The sequence below is a fragment of the Delphinapterus leucas genome, chromosome 16 (assembly GCF_059928025.1).
Source record: "Delphinapterus leucas isolate spDelLeu-1000000601 "Yukka" chromosome 16, BTC_Dleu_Yukka2, whole genome shotgun sequence".
Classification (NCBI taxonomy): Eukaryota; Metazoa; Chordata; class Mammalia; order Artiodactyla; family Monodontidae; genus Delphinapterus; species Delphinapterus leucas.
In genome coordinates, this window is record NC_143144.1 from 8,536,992 (window position 1) to 8,556,055 (window position 19,064).

General features: G+C 48.7%; 1 long non-coding RNA gene across 1 annotated transcript; it reads left to right on the forward strand.

Annotated features, from left to right (window-relative positions):
* Positions 1–22: 22 nt before the first annotated feature.
* Positions 23–16,818, forward strand: LOC149747213 (uncharacterized). Its single transcript, XR_016388024.1, has 3 exons — positions 23–5,309; positions 7,834–7,920; positions 8,878–16,818. It is a non-coding gene; the product is annotated as an uncharacterized LOC149747213 (long non-coding RNA).
* The last annotated feature ends 2,246 nt before the right edge of the window (positions 16,819–19,064 follow it).

The window sequence follows — 19,064 nt, forward strand, 5'->3', positions numbered from 1 at the left end:
CCTTCCTTCCTTCTTCTTTTTCTTTCTTTCTTTCTTTCTTTCTTTCTTTCTTTCTTCTTTCTTTCTTTCTTTCTCTTTCTTTCTTTCTTTCTCTTTCTTTCTTTCTTTCTCTTTCTTTCTTTCTTCTTTTTTTCTTTCTTTTTCTTTCCTTCTTTCTTTCCCTCTCTCTCCTTCGTTCCTTCCTTCTTTCTTTCTTTCTCTCCCTCATTCTTCCTTCCTTCCTTCTTTCCTCCCTTCCTTCCTTCCTTCCCCCCCTCTCTCCCTCCTCTCCTTTCTTTCCTTTCTTTCTCTCTGGTAGTTTTCTGGGAATCCAGTGGGGAGGGATGTGTGCCTGGATCTTCACGCTGTATTCCAGGCCATTCCTGCCATCGGGCTCCCTCTTCCCTACCTCCACGCCCTGAGCACTTGGTTCTCCAAACCTCTATGCCTTCTGTCTTGTAGTCCTGCCTCCAAAACTCACAGTTATGGAAAGGGCATCCTTCTCACCCCAAGGTTGGGGACCCTGATAGACAGACGGCAAGCACGCGTGTCGGGCTGATTAGAGAGAAAGACGGACTATGGCAAAATGAAATTTTATAGATGGAGGTGGCATCTCACCATAAGAAATTTGAGAGTTAATAACTATTCTGAAAATATTGGTTATCTGCATTAGGACAACTGTAGAAATAAAGGAATCAGTGACTCAACCCTTAGAGAGTTGTCTTAGGAAACCTGTTACTAAAAATATATTGTAATCCAACTGTACCTTGCATGCCATTTTGCCAAGCCAAACTCAGCGAGAAGACTGCAGGCTTTCTCCACCGCGTGGCATCATCAGGGGGATAAAAGTGAGCCTGGTCTAATGAGCAACGAAACACTTTGTAAATATTTGATTTAAGGGGATGCGAATAGTAAAATAACGTGGAGCTGATGTCTGCAATGACTTTTGAACTTTCCTCCTAACTACAGGCACATGTGTTTTACACACCAGCTGTGTTCCTGAAAAGTCGAGTTTCAATCCATATGCTAAGTGGAATTATGTTTCAGATGTTCTAGGGATACTCCTGACTTGGGGAAACCAGGAATCAGTGAAGAGGCTACAGACAAAGCCTCACTCACGACCGCTTGGTCTCTGCTCAGTTTGGATGGCCCCCTCTGCCCCCGGCCGAGGCCAAGCCTTTGAGGATGCAGAGTCAGCATTGGCAGTGGTTCATTTCATCGCTGGGTCTGCGGAGGAAAGGGCTGGTCCTAGGGAAGGGTCAAGGGCAGGCTGTTTTGTTTTCTAGCAGCAAAACAGAGGAGGCTGGAGGAAACCACCCAAGCGCCAAGCACTGCAGAGGGCAAGTGAAATCGGAGTTTAAAAACAAAAGTGGAGGAGCCCATCTCCTTGAAGCTGTTTATATTACATAACTCAAATAAACACAGCAGTGCAGGCATGGTTCCCTCGGTGAGGGCCAGGACCACAGAGTCCAGAGGCGGACAAAGGGCACCTCCTCCAGCCTCTGGCTAGAAATGGCTCCTTTAAAACAACAACAACAGCATTAATAATATTCGGCGACACACCAGGACAATTCAGGAGGATAGCCTGAATAAATTGAGTAGAGGACTCATGCTAATTAGGACTTGTAAGGTGACTTTCTTTTCTCTTGCTAAGGAAAGAAATCCTTGTCAGAGCAATGGGGAGAAGCAAAGTTGACCCAAAACGGCTATTTGCATTTTGCAAAGGAGGGACAAGAGGCACTCGATCCTGCCGTGAAATCCTGCAGGAGCACGGAGGCCACTTTCTCAGGCACTGGGGGGGGGGGGGGGAAGCTGGCTTTCTGACTTCAGCCCCTCCTCAGCCCAGGGTGATGGGAAGCATCGGGCAGTTTTATGGAATCCGCCTGAAGAATAAAGAACATGAAATAAAAGTTAGCCACTCAGTAAATGGACACAGACCTACAGGCCCGGCGTCTGAACGAAATCAGAGAGTCTTGAAATTGAGAGCAGGCAAGAACCGACTGCAACCTTTTTCGTCAGTCGCCTGCAGTGTCCCAGGACAGCAGCCCTATCGTATGCCAGGGGACAAGAATAGAAAGAAAAATTGAGAACACAGCCCTGAGCACGGGCTGGCGGTATCGGTTGCCAGCAGTTGCCCCATTAGTAGGCTATGGGGACATGCGAGGGAATTTTTCTGTACGAAGCTTGTGTTTAAAAATATATCTTGCTTCAAAGCTGGTGCGGGAGTGGCTGGGGAATGAGAGCCTGCTTTCCCTGCGCAGAGCAGTTTGCTCATCCTTCTGTGATTTACTGCACGGCACTTACCTCTCTGAGGCTGCCCCTATATGCCACATGGCAGTGACCAAGACCTCAACCTGGCTCTTAGAAAGCTAACACGTAGGACGATTCCTGGACGAAAGCCACGCTCCAGAAACATCCTCCCCAGTGGCTTGCTGGAAGCACACGGGGCCAGGGATGGAGGCTGAGAGGAACGCTTCCCCACCAGGGCCTCTCTGACCCTTCTCACTCCATGGATGTGTCCCCGGGGATGCATCCCTCCCCATGTCCTTATTCTCAAAAGGAGGACACCAGTTCCTACCTACCTTTTAAGGGCGTTCAGGTGTAATAGCTAATGGAAATGACTTGAAAGCCCCTGGCAAACACAAAGTTCGAGATCGAGTGCTGAATGGTGGCCTCCCTCACCTACCCTACCTAAGGCATTACTTATGTGCCCCCACCTTTAAACCCTTTGCTGAAAGACTGCTCCGTGGGGTGTGAAGCTGATCTGTGCCGAAGAAATCTCAGGTTCCTCCAGAGAAGTTTGCCTTTGCAGGAACTGCTGAAATCCTTACACGTCCAAACGCATATTCTGGGTAGGAAACAACAGGTGATGAGCTGCCAAGGCTGAGAGGCTGCCAGGATCCACCCATGGGCACCCAGGGTTTGGCACCCGTTTCCCAGGGAGAGATGAAAGGGAACAAATCAACACGGCAGGGTCAAGTTCAAGTCTGCCTCAATGAAACTCTGGAGACCTCCTTCTTGAAAAACAACTGGGACAGTGTGACAGCTGTTTAAGGATGCCAAAGAAAAGTGTCCCCGGGGAAAGCTCCCCAGGGGATGCTCTGTTTGCAAGAGGCAGTTGTGAGTGACACACAAGACAGACAGCCAGGAGCGGGGACAGCCCGGCCCCTGTGAACTCTCCACCGTCCCTGGGGTCGGGACCACCCACCAGACGTGAAGTCTTGTATTCCGTGCCAAGGATGATGGCAGTGGTAACCGTGCTGGTGCTGCTGTTCTTCGGTGCCTGTTAGAGACTAGATTGCTCTGAAGCCATGGCTCCTGGAGGGGTCCTTCCTGGGAAGCGCTTACCACCTTGGACGCCTCACAGCTCCTGTGGTTGTTTCCTCTGAGGGTCTTTATCAACCAGACACAAATCAGGTTTTATGGTTGCCCATTATTTGCAGCTACTTCACTTTTTTAATTCTTAATTGTTGGCCACGAGGTTTGTGGGATCTTAGTTCCCCGACCAAGGATCGAACCCACACCCGCTGCAGTAGAAGTGCTGAGTCCTAACTACTGGACCACCAGGGAACTCCCTGCAGCTACTTTATAATCTGGTCAGTGCTTCCCCGTGGCAAATGGGTGATGGGACATCAAGACAAGAGGATGGGGACAAAGTGTCCATCCAGAGATGCTACACCCTGGAGGTGAAGGCGGACAACACGATGGTCCCCGTTTGTGTGGGAGCTGCCACCTCTGAAGCAGGCTGGGTGGATGTGTCTCATGGAAAGCATTGGACTTGGGTCCCAAAGACTTGGATCTGACTCCTGGACCAACCACTTCCTAGCAGTATGGAGTGGGGCACATTAGTGAACCTTTCTGAGTCTCAGTGGTCTCACCTGTAAACTGGAGCTGAGACCTATCTGTCAGGGCAGTTAGGGAGTTCCAAGGAAGCACCTCACTCCCAGAGACACAATAAACATTAGCTGAAACAGCAAAATCTGATTCGGTATATGGGCGTGACCTCACCTCCAAGGGCGTTAAATTCAGTCACCTAGCAGGTAGGGTGTCCTCCTGTCTCACCCCCAAGAGTAGGGGGACAGAGCCCGGAAGTCAGCCTGCCACCTCCCCACCAAGGGCTGGTGACGGAGCCCAGGCCGAGCCGGAGCTGTGCGTCCCCGGCGATCCAGAGCGCCTGCCACCACGCAGTTGTGAGCTTTTCCAGAGCACGCGGCTTGGACCATTTGCTGAGCTCCATCGCTCCCGGCTACTCAGGGGGCATCTCTTTCCTCCAGGCCCCTAGGGCACCACTCTGGGAACTGAAGCCCCAGAAAAAGTACAAATAGAAGGAAGCTCAGCGTTATATTCTTTCCAGATGAATCTCCAGGATGCAGCCGCCCCGGGAGAGTCCCAGACCGGCAGCAAACCTGTCTGTGTGAGTCTGCCTCAACATGCTATTTGGAAAGTCAAGATTTTCAATGTAAACTTTGTTCTCCCTTCCCATTCTTTGGGGATTCACAGTTGGAGCTCTTTGCAGCCCTTCCTCTCCACGTCTCCCTGGTGCTGAAATGGGAGGTCACACGACATCCCTGTAAGAACAAGTCCTTGGTGCCAGCGTCCTATCAGAGGGCAGAGCGGCACTGGCTCCTGAGTTTGCCTGGGTGCTGGTTTCTCAGTGACACTATCTTTGGCAGATTTTTTTATCCTTGTTCTTTATCTCAAGCCCATCGGGCAAATGACAGCGGAATCGCAAGCTTGAATGGGCTTGTCTGACAGGCCAACTTTTCTCCTGGGCTCAGCCGCCTGACTTTTAAAAAGGCACTCCAAGCAGAGGAAAGTAATTTCACACCGATTCCTTGCTGTAATTTGCTTTTGGGTTTAAAATGTCGCGTTTCAATCACCCTGGCTGTGCGGCGTAAGGGAGAAGATGGGCCATGCGTGTGGTTAATGTCTCTGTAATAGATACACGCAAAGGCACTGCTTTGCTCTGAAGCAACAGCCCTGGGAACACTGAGCTGCAGACCAAGGAACTCTCTACCAGCCGCAGACAAGTGCATTCAAAGGGCTCCGTAACAGATGACTGGCTCCCGCAGAAAGAGGGCCACTTGTAACAGAAGTCTCACGTGGAAATCTCCACTATGCAAGCATGTATTAGAATATTTTTATGCTCCAGGCTGTGTGAAGCTGGGGTGGACTTAGGAAACCCTGCAAAGTGAGAGGATCTGAAACCCAGATCTAAACACAGTGAGGCTCAGATGAAGTCCAGCTGGGGATGCAAAATCCCACTTGGATAAGGGGAAGCTGGAGGATACAGGCCAAAAGGGAAAGAAGTCCCCACGCTGTGAGCACGGGTAAGGCTGTGCTTGGAGAATCCTCTAATCAAAAGGACAGAGGCTCCCGGAAAGGTCAAGGGACAGGGTTGTACCCAGTTTGGCAGCGGGAAGCAATGGCTTTTCCTGATTTATAATCTGCCTGTGGAAGCACCTCTCCCGTTTCTTCACCACCTCTCACCACACTCGTGATAGAGGCCGTACTGCCTGACGCTTAATTAGTCTTTCTGCCCATAGCCTGTAATGTTTCACGTTTCTTACTCCTCGCCTGGCCTATGTGTGCCTTGAGGTCAGGAACCAGCATGCAGCCCTCTCTGCGTGCCCTGAGGCTCCTTCCCAGGGCTTAATAACTACCCAGAGCATATGAGAGCCCTTCACACACGGCTCACAAAGCTTCAGGAGTACTAGCGGGATTGCGTAAGGCTCAGGCAGGCTATTTCGAGGCGAACAAATCCCAGCTCATTCTCGGTGGGATACCAGGCTGCTGACGGTCTCTCCCACCCGCCTTTCGTGCCTTCCTGGCCGTGACACCATATGTTATATATGCCAGCTGAGCAGAACCGAATGCTCTCGGGCCTCTGGGTCTTTGCGCACACTCTTCTCTCCACCTGGTTGCCCTTCCCTCATTCATCCATCTGTGGACTTGTCCGCTCAGCTCCAGGTCAACCCTCCCCTCCAGACAAAGCTTCAGGCATCCCGCGGGCAGAGCTGGTGACGCCTTGTGCTGTGGGCCCAGGGTACTCGGCCTGACGCGGCGACTGGGCCAGCTTCCCTGCCATCGGGTCGGTACTGCCTGTTGGCAGGTCTGCCTCTTCCGTCGGGCTGTGAGTGCCTTGAGGGCAGGACCCACATTCCTCCTCGTCCCTCAGCTCTCGGTCCTCAGCACAGTGCCTGGCACCAGTACAAGTTTATTGAAGGAATATGTTTGCCCACATTGGGTAGATCATGGGGAAGACGGGACCAGGGCCCAGTAAGTAATATGGGGACAGAGCAAAGGGGATCCTGCTGGGAGATAAGCAAGCTGCAGAGAGAAGCAAGGCCCCGGGGCCCCTCTTGATGAGCTAGGGCACCCAGGACCAATCCTACATAGGATGTTCTGAGAAATGATGCTTGTGATGTGATCCTTTGGATAGCTTGTCCCACTTTGGGGGTTTCTCTGTATTTCCTTCCAAGTCTTTAGGCAACCTTCTCTTACTGCGTTCAGGTACTCTGCCCACCAAGATCGTTATTAATAGTTTCCAGGGATAGACTGGTGGGGGGGGGGGTAGCAGTGCATTGGCTGGGGGACCAGGAGGAGAGAGTAGCAGTAGCCCTGGATGGGGGGCGGGGGTGGAAGAGGATACGATTAGGATCACGGACCCCAGCCTGGCTTCGGATCCCAGCCGAAAAGAAGCAGTGAGAGGGCCTCAGCCTTCCTGCCTGGGCCAAGAGTGATGGCTCTATCGCTGAGTTGCTCAGAACATTGAGCAAATTAATGCATGGAAGCATCCAGAGTGGGGCCTGGTACATAGTAGTTGCTACTGAAATCCAGGTCCTGTCATCTGGAACCAGAAGCTGGAGTCCAGCCTGGCTTTCTCCACTTGTGAGTTGTCTGACCCGGGTAGGTCACGTCACCTCACCTCTCCACTCATGTTCTCTTGACTCTGATATGGAGACAGAAATGCTGACCTCGTGGGCCATTGTGAGAATCAAGGAGAGGAGGGGAGTGAATGTGTTTTGTAAAAGCTATGAGGTGCTTTCCGGAGGTGCTTGTGAAGTTACCTGGGTGAAGGTTGGGAAGGTGAGGACACCTCAGATATCCTGCCTCTATGGAGTCAATGATTGTGTATTAACTTTAAATACATTTCTGTAAAGTGATGCTTTAATAGCCACCTAAGGGCCTATTAGGTACCCCTGAGCAAACTGTGACTCTCGTTTTGATGGCCGGTTCTATGGGTCAAATTGGCTGGACCACAGTACCCAGATATTTAGTCAGACATTATTGTTTCCGTGAGGGCGTTTTTGGATGAGATTAACATTTAAATCATTGCACTCTGAGTAAAGCAGATTACCTTCCGTAATGTGGGTGGGCCTCATCCAATCAGTCAGAGGCCTGAATAGAACAAAAGACTGATGGCCCCCAAGGAAGAGGGAATTGTGCCAGCAGACAGCCTGTGGACTTGAACTGCAGCCCTGGCTCTTCCGCGGGTCTCCAGCCTGCTGGCCTACCCTACAGATTTTGGACTTGCCAAGCTCCAAAGTTGCATGAACCAGTCCCTTAAAAATCAGTCTTTCTCTCTCTTCCTTTTTCTCCCTCTGTACACACATGGGCGCGTGCATGCACACTACTTGTTCTGTTTCTCTGGAGCGCACTAACTGATGCACCCAGAAACACCCAGAAACCTTAGGGATCCTCAGATAGCTTTAACCTATATCCTCTGACAGTCACAGTGAACATGAATCTCACAGGGTGCCGCTTTCAAACATAGCTGGTCAAATCTAAGCTTGATTGCCCTACCTCACCCATTCCTCGCCATGGAAACCACATAAAGATTCTTGCCCACAGGTTCCCCCCAGCTCCCTCTGCCTCTTGACTGACCTGGTGCTTCCCCATGTGACCCTGCATGGTGTCTTATGTTCTCCCCAAGGAGCCGTGAGTATAATCAAGTCTTTAAACTGTCTCAGTCTCTCTCTGTGTTGACTTGCATCTGGTCTTACTAATGCCCATCCAAGGTACTATGACAAAACAGACCATGGCTTCAGCCCAGTGCTAGGAAAACCCTGGCCAGCGTCCAGAGATGGGCAAGTGGGTTACTGTCAGTGTCGTGTGTCACTCTGCTAGAGGCCACGGTACTATTTTATGTGAGATCTGGGGCTGATAGAAACAGCAGTCAGCTTCTCAAGCAGCTCAGGCCAAAAGAACGACTCCTCGCATAAAACAGAAACACCATCATCGTCATTATAAACATGATGTGGCCCTACAAAGAGCCCAAGTGAGCAGTATTCTCAGTGGGACCAAACGTTCATCCCGAGTGAGGGTTTTTACTGGTTCCTTCAGGGCCCAGACGAGTGGTAGTCACCCCTACAGGGAGTGTTCCAGAAGCATCTGTGTCTGAGACAGAACTCATTCACCTCACCTTGGGGGAGAGGAGGCCAGCTACCTCTCAGAAAAGAGTTCATTCACCCCAGGTGACTCATAACGTCACAGAATCACACAGTTACAGAACCTTAACATTTCAGAGTCTGGAAGGGAGCTGACAGGTCATCTGGGTCCCGCACCCCTCATTTTAAGAATTAAAAAATTATCCCAGTGAAAACAAAGACCTTCACTCACCTGCAGCTCTTATTATGGAGGCCCCAATGAATCCTAACTGAAGGACTGAATGGAAAACAGCTTCGAACCACAACCAGTGTTTATTTTGTGGTGGGTTTTCTTACTGATTGAGGAGTGGGTCCATCCGTTCATCTGCCCATTTGTTTATCTGTCTATTCATCCCTCCATCCACCGATTCCCCTGCCTAGTAAGATGTGAAGACAGGGACACAAAGAGCACGGATTTCACTTGCTCACACTTCCTCCTCTCCCCTTCTTGTTTCTCCCTCTCACCCAGGCTGGAGAGGAGTGTTGCATGCCTGTGTGGGTGTGGGAGAAGGACCCGTTGAAGGCACTGTTGCTGTGGGTTTTTTGAAACTCTCCAAGTCCCTCACACGCCCATGGTCGCTATCACCCAGGCAGGACTGCTTGACAGAGCACGTGATAGAGCGGAACTTAATGAAGGGACCCTAGATGCTAGAGGGCGGAAAACAAGCCCTTGTCTTGTCTTCACGATACCTTCCAGTGTCAGGACACGGGGTCACTGGATGGAGCTCAGGACAAAGAAATGGAAATAAACCACCGCTGGAGGTGCCGCTTCCCCGTTTCCGATGGCCAGTCAGACTATCTACCTGGCTTCGGCTGCGGGTCCTGAGTTAAACGTTACAGCTGATGGGCTGGGTGAATCCATGATCAATAGTGATGCTGGTTCTTACAGGAGCTAAGATAAGGGTAATTAAATCCTGTGCTTCGGGCCATATAAACTGATCTCTGCAGGAGGGCGAGAATTAATTTAATTTCACATGCACAACCCTGTCCAGTGCCTCCACCAGCTTTGTGTGATAGACTCAGTGCGTGGCAGAGACGGTAGAGGGAAGGCAGAAAGATTTGTTCCGAGCTCGAGGTATTATTAACCACCACACAAATCAAGAGCCTGAACTTGATGGGGCCCAAGGCTGATCTAAGGTGGCAAATCCAGAGATTCTTACAGCTTCTCCCTCTATTGGGTTTATTACACACAATCTGTACCGGGACTGTTTTCACACTTAATGGCAATCCTGAATCACTATCTACTTCCCATTTTCGCCTGCAAAACAGCAACCCAGAGCTAGTGTTCCGCCATAAATACTCGGCCCCATAAAGCCACGGCTGTATAGACTTGCCTTTTTGTGCGTCTGTGTCTGATTCACTGGCGCTTTGGCAGCCTTCCAGGATCTAGGAGAGGAAAAAAACCATCCTGAGCATCCCAACAGCCTCATTTTGATCTGTGATACTGAGCAACTCATTTCCACTTCACAGGCTCTGCTGAGCTGTGCCACAGAAAGACAAATCCCAGACGAAGAAAGGGCGGGCGGGAGGATGGTGGAGGAGACAGAGGGAGGGGAGGGGAGAGCAGAAAAAGGCCGCATCTATTAAGCTGTTTTTCTTTTGGTGAAAAGAAGCATTTATCAGTGATTTCATATATCATGTGAGAGGTGGCTTCCTGCCAGTTTCCAAGAATCCAAACAGCCCACTGACCTCAGATGCTAAATATAGCTCAGCCTTTGCGTTAGGTGAATAAATAATGCTGCTGGAAAGGAATAGGTTCTCTTCAGTTCCATGTTTATTATGATCAGGCTGTCAGGCTTGTGTAATCAAAAGAATAAAATCCAGTTCCAAGGAGGAATGGTGGGCAAAGAATCTTCAAACGGTTTCGGGAGGTCACTGATGGAGACCCATTCCCCTTGCCTTCCCAGATGGCCAGCTGAGCCTGGCCCTGGGAGGGAGGTGGGTCATTCAGTTGTTGGGGGTCTTCAAGGCCCTGATAAGTGTGTGTGTGTGTGTGTGTGTGTGTGTGTGTTGTATTTGCACGTCTGCCCTGTCCTCCAAACCAATAAGGAACGGGGGCGGATCTCTCCCAGGGGAATACACAGAATGAAGACATTCAAGTGCACAGGTACGGTCACGAGCTTGTCATGAGGCTGGGGTAGAGGTGAGTGGGGACTGGAGAGAGAGCTGGGTGGGGTTTGTAGTAAAGATGGCCAAGGAAGCCTCTGTGTATTCTGCCAGCCTTCAGGTAAGGACGCTTGTCCAACAGCGATTTAAGAGCCTAACCCCACTGCTCTCAGGGCCTCAGTGCCTTTGATTCCACCCCCGAGAGCTTTTATGTTTAGCATGTTGCGTCGAAGCCACATGAAGAATTAAGATTTATAATAAGACCTAGAGATTTCTGCCTTCTCTTCCAGCACCAGCCTTCTCCCCGCTTATCCTCAGGCTCACATGGACGAGGGGGGCCATCCCCAAGGGCTTGTAGGTACTTGGAGGAAGGGGCAGCTGTCGGGAGAAGAAAGGCAAGAAAATTAGTGTGGGGGGAGGAGGAGACAGGGAGTCAAAGTAGCTCCTGGAAGGTGTTGGATCCCTACTGGCATCTGCAAGATTTCTCTTCGCAGGCAGGGATGCAATAGAGGTGGTTGCTATGGAAACGGGTGTAAAAGCAGCCCAGAGAAAGGAGAGGGCTGGATATAAAGAGGAAAGAGCAAAAGGCACACAGCACTTTTAAATCATCAAAGGGGAATACTCCAGCACTTTCCATCTCTGAGAGGAGAAAAAAAAAGTCATTGAGCCCAGAGACTGTGGAATGCCACAAGCAGGGGAGGGGTCGGGGCTCTTAGACACTGTAATCCCTTTCCCCCCAAGCCCGGGTATTGAACCTGCTTTCCTGCAGTTAAAATCATCGACCAGAAAAGCATCTGCAGGCTGCCTAGGGTGGTAAATGCCGAAGTAGACCGCATGCTCTGCTTGGCTTGGTCGTGACCTTCAGTAACGACCTTGGTGAGATCAGGGTATTTTTCTGGGTCACGGTTTCATCCCCTACCTTCCTCCCAGAGAGGAATGACGAAGCACTTTGCTCAGGGAAGAAACGCTAGTGCTGTTTAAGGCAGAGACGTTTCAGAGTGCCAGGAGCTCTGGGTGCAGCTGGACAAGACGTGAGCTGCCCCAGCCAGTATCCTGTGCACATCCCAGTGGGCCAGGGCGGCCGAGGCCCAGGCCGTGTTTATACACAACCAACTTCACTTTGTTTCAGCGTGGGTATTAATAGGATGAAAGCGTTTTCTCCGGCTGAGGAGAGTTTTAACAAGTCATCCATCTTTTATCCCAGGACTTACAAACGCGGTGCTGCAGACACCGGCGCTCTCCCATAGAAGTAAGATTCGAGCCACAAACGTAACTTAAAATTCTCCAGTAGCCCCGTGAACAAGGTAAAAAGAAACAGATAACACAAATTTTAATCTCATTTATTTAACCCCAATATATCCAAACTATTATCACTTCAATAAAATCAATTTGGAAATTATTAATGAGATCTCTCATATTCCTTTTTTCATACTAAGTCTTTGAAATCTGGTGTGCATTTTACAGTTACATCTCAATGAGCCATGTCTCAAGGGCTCAGTAGTCACATGTGGCTGATGGTTATTTTATTAGACAGTGAGGCTCTAGAATTTTCCTTTATACATAGGAAGAAAACAAAGAAAGAACACAAAGAAGAATGGAAAATAGGTCTGTTTCGCTCAGGCACTGATTCTAACCACTGGCCATGTCTCACTGTGGGAGCAATAATTACACACACACACACACACATTTTGAACAGATAGTCAACCTCAAATACTTTTCTCTGCCGTTGAAACGTGGCCCTCCTGTGATTAAGATGAAGGAGAATTTCCATCTAACAATCTCAGTCTCTGGGCCAGTGAAATCGGACAAACGCAGTTCGAGGCGCATCTGTATCCCTTCCTGAGTGTTCTTTTCTGAGACAGTTTCTTAACCTTTCTGGGTTTGCCTCCATTGCGAAATGGGAATGCTATTAGTTAGGTCACACAATTGCTTTTAGGGTTAAATAAGGTAAAGCCCTGTGGCAGGTTTAGCACACAACAGATGTCCACGGGGGTAGCTCACTTCCTCTTCCTTGCCCAGCTCGGGTCTATCAGTCTGCCCCTGAGTATCTAATCTTCCTGAGGCCTCTGTGAATGAAGAAACTAGAATGGTACACTTCTTCACATGGTGGGAAACCACTAGAGTAGAAACAAGACTTTAAGGACAGGAATCGGCCTTCTTTCACTGATTCAGTTCAAGCTAATAGCTGGGTGTTTTCCTAGCACAGAATGATACTAAGGCTCGGTCAATCAGAAAGAGCCCTTCCTGAGAAAAGACTCTAAAAAAGAATGAACATATGTAGATATGTATATGTATAACTGAATCAATTTGCTGTACACCTGACACAAATACAACATTGTACATCAACCGTACTCCAATAAAATTAAAAGTAAAAAAGAGAAAAAAGAGCCCTTCTTTTTTTTTTTTTTTTTCCGGTACGCGGGCCTCTCACCGCCGTGGCCTCTCCCGTTGCGGAGCACAGGCTCCGGACGCGCAGCCTCAGCGGCCATGGCTCACGGGCCCAGCCGCTCCGCGGCATGTGGGATCTTCCCGGACTGGGGCACGAACCCGTGTCCCCTGCATCGACAGGTGGACTCTCAACCACTGCTCCACCAGGGAAGCCCAGAGCCCTTCTTTTGATGGTCATGAACTACATGGTAAGATTTAGAAAAGGACATTTAAATGTGTCCTTTATCACAATAGCCAAGACATGGAAATAACCTAAATGTCCATCGACAGGTGAATGGATAAAGAAGATGTGATACACACACACACACACACACACACACACACACAATGGAATACTATGCAGTCATGAAAAGAACGAAATAATACCATTTGCAGCAACATGGATAGACCTAGAGCTTATCATACTAAGTGAAGTCAGACAGAGAAAGACAGATACCATATGATATCACTTACACGTGGAATCTAAAATAGGGCACAAAAAAACTTATCTGCAAAACAGAAGCAGACTCACAGAGACAGAGAACAGACTTGTGGTTGCCAAGGGGGGGGTGGGAGGGGGTGGATCGGAAGTTTGGGGGTAGCCTGTGCCTGAGTGCCCCCTGTGTGGGCAGAGCCCCTCAGGAGTGAGGTGCGCACCTCAGCACCACCATTAAACCAGCACCCCTTGGGCCTCCTGACTCCCCAACTCCCTGCAGAGGTGGGGAAAACCGGGAGATTATGGAGAATGGCTCCATTCTAGGGCGAGGGTAAGTGTGGGGAGGCAGGGAGAGTCGCCCCATCATTATTCTGGTCGTTGTTCCTTCTGTGAATGGGACAATTTGAGCCTCTACTCCAACCTCTCATCTAAAAAGGGCCAGCGTGTCCCAGGGAAGGAATCACAGGCCAGGGTGGCCACGGGGGTCAGGATGGGCCTGTTCGTCTGGTGTCCACAGGCTGACACGCCACTCTGCTGCCCTCCATCCGGATGCGAGTCAGGCACTGCTAGCTGAGTAGGAAAGGAAAATGCAGAAAAAAGCGTGTGTCTGGTGACTGGGAAACATGGAGAGGCCTCACAGCTCTGGAATAGCGATGAGCCTGCACAGGCCTGGCAGTCAGGAGGAAAGAGGCTGGGCCTGCATTTCCACAGGCCTCTCCCAGGCTCTGGGGGCTCAGGCCACCCCAAAGTCCCGGAGGTTATGTAATTGAGTTCCTAAATGGATCAAAGACAGAACTCCAGACCCCTCATTTATGCCCAAGGACGGAAACACTGGATTTCTCCTGGGAACTTCTGGTTTCTTCTCTCTGTTCCTATTCTTTCCAGCTGCTGTCAGAGGAGGAAGAGGCCTTTCCAAACAGACATCTGTCTTCCAGTGGATCTGCCTCTCCAAGACCCCACCCAGGGCTGCTCTGAGCCTCACAGAGAATAATGGTAGGAGATGCCCCGAAGGGGATCCACCTCACAGGGCTGCCCTGGACCATCCTAGGTTTTAGCTCTGAATGTCCTTCTATCCCGGGGAAAGCCCTCATCCTGGCCCAACTGGGACGGTTGGGCACTTGCCCCTGGTTCCAGCATCCTTCTCAGCCCTAGAGCCCAGGTTGAGAGGCTCCTGGGCAGTGACTCCATCAGAAGATGTTTGTGAGAGGAGGGGCCTTCCTCTCCCCACAAAGAGCTCTTCATATTCTGACAGCAAAGGAAAAGCTGGGCGTGGGCCTTTCCCCCACTGCCTCAGCTGCCTGACCCGGAATAAGAGCTGGTCAGGAGATGCAGATGACAGGGGGAGAAAGCTTCACCTGCCCCACGGCACAGAGATGCTCGAAGCCCAGGTGGGCACTTGGTACCCTGGGCTGCCGGCAACCACAGAGCATCTCTACTCCTCCAGCTGGGCTTCGGGTCATCAAGACCCAGGTAGTGAAGGGGCAGGAGACGACGGTGGGAGAGAAGTGGTGTGTCATGTCCTGGTCCCTGTAGGTGTATGCAGTGGTGTGCTGGTGAGTGTTTAACAACGGGCTCTCTGGTGTGCAGCAGAGCCCCGATTTGTATCATTTGCCAGTGTCTTTGGTGTAGATGCTTCATAGCTGATTTCCAGCTGCCAGTGTGATGTCGCTGAATAGGGATGGGGGCGGATGCACGCCACTGGCTCTCATGAGCCATGGGAGCTGTGTCCTTGTGCTGTGTGTGCTTATCGGGCTGTGCCCACTGAGTGATCCAGCCAGGCCCTGCATGGGGCGCTTGAGACAGATGAAGCTCTCACTGAGTGCTAAGGTGAGGCTGAGAGTTTTGTTTTTTCTTTTTTTATGCTTTTACTTATTTATTTTATTTTATTTTAATTTTTAAAAAAGTTTTATTGGAGTCTAGTTGATTGACAATGTTGTGTTAGTTTCAGGGGTACAGCAGAGTGAATCAGTTATACATGTACATATACCCACTCTCTTTTAGAGTCCTTTCCCATATAGGCCATTACAGAGTATTGAGTAGAGTTCCCTGTGCTCTACAGCAGGTCCTTATTAATTACCTACTTTATATATAGTAGTGTGTATATGTCAGTCCCAATCTCCCAATTTATCCCTCCCCCGACCTTTTCCCCTGGGTAGCCATAAGTTTGTGCTCTACATCTGTGACTCTACTTCCGTTTTGTAAATAAGTTCATTTGTACATTTTTTTTTTAGATTCCACATATAAACGATATCGTATGATATTTGGAGGCTGAGAGTTTTGAGTGCCATTCACCAATACCGGGAAACTAACTTACTCGCTGTGACCTTAAACCTGTGAAATGAGATTTATCCAGAAGCGGGAGTTATAAGTGATGGGATCAACTCTCAGGAAATGAATGATCTAATTGTGAATGGTGTCAAAGGACCTATTCTATAAGCAAGCAAGGCAGACTCCGATCTCCTACACAAACAGTAGGAAATGTGGGGCATTGTGTGATACTCACTGAAAAAAAAACAATGTAAAAGGAAAGCAATGAATTTTCTTCGACATTAGGAAACAAAATTTTTGTGGGTATAACCTAGAATCAATTATTAAACCCCTTTTGAATAAAGCATAACATGTAGTTATGCTACACGTATGCTACACTATGCAAGGAGGGTTGTTCATTTCATTTAATGATAAATAAAATGATGTTTGACCAATTTGATGAAGACAGTAAGTTAAACTTAAAATGTTCCGGCCTTTGGTGTTGCCGTAACGACAAATCTTATTAAGAAGCTTTTTACATTTAAAATATGAAAAATGCAAACAAAATTTAGTAGTGAAAGTAAAATTAAATATTTAATGACATAATTAAGTCTATTAATGGTAAGTTCTTTATTTTGCAGATTAAGTATCACAGCAATGATCATCTCCTTCATCTTTGTCACTTAAGCAATGTGTTTTTCATAATTATTTGTTAGGTATTTTCATTAACATTTGATGAATACTAATAGTTAAAATAAATAAGTTTTTATTTCTGTTGTAATGACTTTACGGAGATAATAGTATATAACTGTTTATAATGTGTTCTACTTGTTGATGTTTGGATCACCGATTTTGTTGCCACAGAGTGAAAACGTGGAACTTTATAGGTGATAAATGACGATTGTCACATTCTTCCATTATTCTTTCTTTCTTTATTTAATCTACTCTTCTTAATGTAGCTCCGCTGTGGGAGAAATATGAATTGCAAACTCACAACTAAAACTAATAAGTCGTGTTTTAGGTTTAATCCTATTATTCTGTGAATAATGACTTGCCTATTTGTTTAGATGTCCTAATTCGTTTCCCATTTTTAGCTCATTTACCTCCCCGTTTTGGCCCATCAGAGCTCATACGGCTCTGGGACAGTATCTCTCCATGACATTTAAGGCTTAATATCTGATGGCCTCCCAGATATTTTTCTTCTGGGACGAAGGATCCTGGACAATATGAAGCAAATGCATGTGCATTTCCTAATTTTCCATTTTAGACAGTGATGGTGGAGAGCAAACAGGAATGGGTCCAATCAACATGAGGGCATGAAATGCATATGGTGGCCATGCCTTGGTTCACCAAGTGTGGTGGCCACGTTGCCATCAGCAGCACGGAAAGCTTGCCGCCTCCAGGACAGCCCAGGACCTGCGTCTTCTCCAGTCCCCACCTCTGGTTCCCACTCCTTGGGCTGTTGACCACCCCTGCAGCTTCTTCTGAAACCTTAAGTGCATTTTCCCTGAGAATGACGAGCAGGAAGGTGACAGTAGTGGATCCCAGTCTCACGGTCAGGCGGGCCCGCAGTCGCGATTCCAAGCCGTTCCGATCCAGATCCCTGCTCAGCATTCTGTGACGGGCGAGAGCAGCCCTTAGAGTGCAGACGGAGACGTGCTAATCAGAACAGGATGTCCTCTGGCTTTCCTCGGAAAGCTTTTTCTCTTCTGCAGAAGGCATCTGCATTTTTAAAGCCACAGCTTGTTGGAAAGGGTTCTGAACCACAAAAATGTACAGGAGGAAGGAGAGTTTCTTCTAGCCATTAACGACCTATAGGTAATTTGTCATTTAAGTGTACAAGAACACATACGCATTTCAGTAGCAACTACAATCACAATTTATTGAGAACTGACCTTCTGGAGGGCTATTTCTGACTCTCATGCAAACCCTGCAAACTGGGAGAGATCACACTGTTTTATGGATAAATGGAAGCTTGGTGTGTAGGTTGGACACTCAAAGGGTTCACAGGTGTGGATGGGCACAGCTGGGATGCAAAGGCAGGTCTTTCTGGCTCAAAATCCTGTGTTCTTCTCACCACAGCACGGTCTCACCTCCTTCCTCAGCTATTCCTCTCTGTGGTCGTAGAAGACACAAGCTCCAGGTACATCTCATAACTGTATCAAGAAAAGCCAAATATATGTATAACTGTACACCTGAAACTAACACAACATTGTAAATCAACTATATTCCAATATAAAATAAAAATTAAAAGAAAAGAAAAAAAGCCAAACATACACAGGCACAGGAAAAAGGACAAGGTCCCCCTTGTTTATGAAGCTGATGCAGGACACTGGTGTGCAGGAAGACACCACCAGAGGTGGCCCTGGCCCCGCTGCCCTTACAGGTATACCAACCCTTTGGCCCTGATGGGAAACACCATGCCCTGCTCTCAGATTTTTAGGCGGGGGCACTGGTCACCTGGGCCAGCCTTAGGTGTCTGTGGGTTCCCCAGACCTCTACAAACAGCTGTCCTGGAATATCTAAAACTCAAAATTTTATAACATGTGCTTAAACCATTCACAGTGAACACTTAACAGTTCTGGCTACAGTAAGTCCCCTACATACGAATGAGTTCCGTTCCGAGAATGCGTTCGTAAGTCCAATTTGTTCGTAAGTCCAACAAAGTGAGCCTAGGTACCCAACTAACACAATCAGCTAGATAGTACTGTACTGTAATAGGTTTATAATACTTTTCAGACAGATAATACATAAAAAACAAACAAAAAATAAAGAGAACATTTTCAATTGTACAGTAGAGTACCTTGAAAAGTACAGTAGTACCAGCTACATCGCTGCTGCTTTTACGCTTGCTTCCAGACATCCTGGGCTTGAAATGAAGATACTGTACTACCGTACTCCATACAGTACCGTACAGCGACGTACACAAAAGCACAACCACTTGCAGAGGATGCACGCACGTGACAACGTACGCCAGACACGTGAACTAACTTACGCGACCGGACATGCGAACGTAGGTTCGAATCTTTGAACGTTCGCAACTTGAAGGTCCGTATGCAGGGGACTTACTGTATTTCCAGCAATGACATCCGCTCTCATGTCACTGAGAGCCTGGCTGCTGCTACCAAAAGCGAGCTGAGACTGCAAGACAGGGGCTCAATCCATACCAGGCCCTCGGAAAGTCTACTGGCCCAGGGGGCAGTGCCAAGAACCCATTTCAACATGCTCCGTGGCCTCAGTTCCCCCCTTCTCGCTTTGGGCACATCTGTCAAGAACAAAGCACATGTGGGCTCAACAAGGACAAATATGGGATTCCAGCACCCTGGGGTGAGCCGGCCTGCTCAGCCGGGACCGCACAAGGTGACGTCAGGCCTTCCCTTCGCTCTCCTCTGTCATGTCTCTCCTTGTCGAGCCAGCTATGTGACCATTGTTTATTACCT